Source organism: Sinohyriopsis cumingii, chromosome 14 (assembly GCF_028554795.1).
Source record: "Sinohyriopsis cumingii isolate HCF-2022 chromosome 14, ASM2855479v2, whole genome shotgun sequence".
NCBI lineage: Eukaryota > Metazoa > Mollusca > Bivalvia > Unionida > Unionidae > Sinohyriopsis > Sinohyriopsis cumingii.
Genome location: NC_142974.1, coordinates 104,080,818 through 104,084,046, shown reverse-complemented (window position 1 = coordinate 104,084,046; position 3,229 = coordinate 104,080,818). Strand labels below are relative to the sequence as shown.

General features: G+C 33.7%; 1 pseudogene; it reads right to left on the bottom strand.

Annotated features, from left to right (window-relative positions):
* Positions 1-374: 374 nt before the first annotated feature.
* LOC149784534 (uncharacterized) lies at positions 375-2,592 on the bottom strand (annotated as a pseudogene).
* Positions 2,593-3,229: the final 637 nt, after the last annotated feature.

Sequence of the window (3,229 nt, the reverse complement as noted above, 5' to 3'; positions counted from 1 at the left end):
AGTGATCATTTAAAGCAATTAATGAGGATCCATCGTAGCATAAACGGGTTGACTGGCGAGTATAACGTGATGGCGGTTTGTTCAAAACAGTGGAGCAAGACAGCTGAGAAAAAGTTTAATTGTTCTCGTTTCCAAAACAAGGAGATGAAGAAACACATCCGAATTTAACAGCCAATACATAATGAACACAATAACGAAGATGAAAACAGGCAACAAGCACAAATATCATGAAAACGGCACTAAAAAACGGAACAGCTGCTTCAAGCCGGTTAAGCGATAGCGGCCATCTTGTAATCCATGTATATGGGTTTAATCAATCTTGCAGTCCAGGTTTCGGGGATAACGCCTGTATTCAAAATCAGGTTGAAAAATACTTATAAAACGGGAAGAAAAACGTCTTCAGTAAATTTCAAATATTCATTCAAAATGGAATCTTCACCACGTGACTTGTTAGATTTCAAATTTCTTAGTACTTTGAGTATTCCCTCTGAAGTGACTGGTTCATTTAGTACTGTGTAATGTTCTATATTTATTGGTTCCTCATTAGTATCTGTCTCGTCACTGTTCTCATCGGAGGAGTTTATGTTTCCCAAATAATCATAAAAGGTGTTCATTTCGATTGGCATGTCATCTTCTGCTTAGTCAAATTGTTTATTATTGACCAATATTGTTTTGCATTTGTTGTTTGCATGTTTTGTTTTTTTTTAGTTTATCTTGTGTTTTCATCTTATCGAGGTCTGAGAATTTTTCTGATTATTTCCTTGTAGTTTCTACTGGCAGAAAGCATATAATTCTTACTTTGTGGTGTGTGGAGTCGTGTGTATTTTTATATAGCAATATTATATTTTTATTTCTAGCTAGCTTACATTCTTTCCCCCAAAAAGGCTTATTATATACTTTATTATTGTATATATATGTATTTTTCCTATTTGCAAACGTTTACTTAGAACTATTACAAAAAATTGTTGCCAGATCTTCAGAAATCTCATTTACCTTTTATTTTTCGATATTCGTAGTTTCTCTCAAATCATGCAGTTTGTTAATTAAAATTTCCACTGAGTCTTTGCTACTATTTGTTATGAATAGATCTTTCTCATCAGATCTCCACACTCGTTTTTTGTGGACACATTTTGTCTCAGATATGCACGTATTCACATTTGTGTGTACGGTGAAAGTTATTACATTATGAATGTCAGAGAGCATTGGACACATCTCATGTACACAAAACTGTTTGATGGAATTAAAACATTCTACAGTAGTAACTAGGTAGTCTGTTTACATGTACCGTTGCCTATCACGTTATCATATCCGATTCTTGAGTTATCTTTATACATATTGCAAGTTTTACAAAGTTCTAAAATGCGGTTGCCATAGTTATTTGGACTCTTTTTTATCACATGTCTTTTCTTGGGGATACCATTATTGCTGAGATGCCGTAGATCTTTAAAGCAGTCAGAGAATATTTGATCTAAATTATCAGTGTTGCCAGCATGGTTGTTAATGCAACAGAGTAATCTGTATCTGAAGTCCAGCTGTTCCAATCAAGGAGACATGCCGAGCTTAGACAGCAGCTCATCCTGAGTTTCATCAAAAGCATTTATTAAAGAGTATTCGGAACCCTCGGGAGGTATGTAAACAATTCCAAATAAGAAACCATCTTTCGTCATGAGCAATTCTTTCGAAACTTTAAACCAAAAAATGAATTCAGAATTATTCGATTGCAGCTCTAAATATTTGCTAATTGATTTTCTCACAAGCCGAGCTATGCCATCCGAGGTACGTTTGAAATTGTGTCTACTTTTCAATCATTTAATCTCGTGATTTTCGAAATTAATTACATCAATTTCTGACAGTTCGGTTTCAACTAAACATATAATATCAAAGTTTGTTTATGAAATGATTGAGTTCTGGATAATTTAACTTGATTTTTAGACCACATACATTCGAAAAGGTAAAGCTGATCTTATTTTTGTTTTCATTTTGACATGGGTCATCAAACCGAGTAATTTGCTTACAGTATTCACACTGGCAAACCTAAACAATAGATATTGCTTTGTTCAGTGCTGCTCCTACTTCGGTCATCATGGTCACGCTCGATCTCGCATCATTATTGACGTGTGTGAATTTTGGCAGTTTCCTCGTGAGAAGGAGTCAATTATGTTTCCTCGATTTCAGTTTCGTGTACTTTTATGTGGCTCTCTGAGTATTGTTGAGTTCCTGTGTTATGCTACAAATAACATTTTATCTAATCACCTCACAATCACACATCACGAACTGTAATTATAATTATTTCATACTTGCAAGTTCTTCTTGTTTGACACTTGTATGATTGACCAGCCGAATATTAGTATTTCACGTCATGCAATACAAAACACAACCCAAAAATCTATACCAGGAAGTATTCATCTCAAGTTACTGAGCACGCATACCATAAAATATCCAGAGAATTCACTAAGATAAAAGTTTTGCAAGGGTCTAGTTTACGAAACCAGTCCATGCTGTCGAAAATTTACGTGAATGTTGTACCTTATGACGTCTAGAAATTGGCCAATTAATAGGGTTGACAAATATTTTCGCAACACCGATTCCCATAATTTACAAATAATCACTAAAATGCGACAAAATTTACAAACGGAGACGTAAATACAAATAGCAATACCATTGGCTTATTACAATACGATTGACCGCATAATCTTCCATGTTTCCAATCAATGTACTTTCTTTGAGATTTTTAAGGCAAACATAAAGCAATGTTTTACAAAACATTTGTGGGAAATAAAATAACTCAAAGTATTATAATCAGAAAATATTTCCCTGCATTAGAATCGTAAAACGGCGTTAATAATAATGTATAAATTATATTTGTTTCTTTAGGCGAAATTAGAATTGTTTGTTTAAAGTGGTGGTACATCTGTAAATAGAGAACATGTAATTATTGAAAAGAGTTAGACATAAAAACTAATTATCAAGACAATTTGCATGATTCCTTTGAGAAGCAAATTTTCAGCCACACCCGTAGAAATAAGGGTGGCTTGCTAAACACATTAAAGAACAAAGCGACCGACACATTTTTCAACTGACAAATTTAGAGTGGAGTTTTATTGCCCAATGACGTCATTACTTCTATCAAATTATCTTGAATGAGACTGAATAACACAATTATTATAACAGAATGGTTGTAATGCTAAATGACAAGTTTTATGTGGAAAATTGTCAGGCAGCAAAAGAT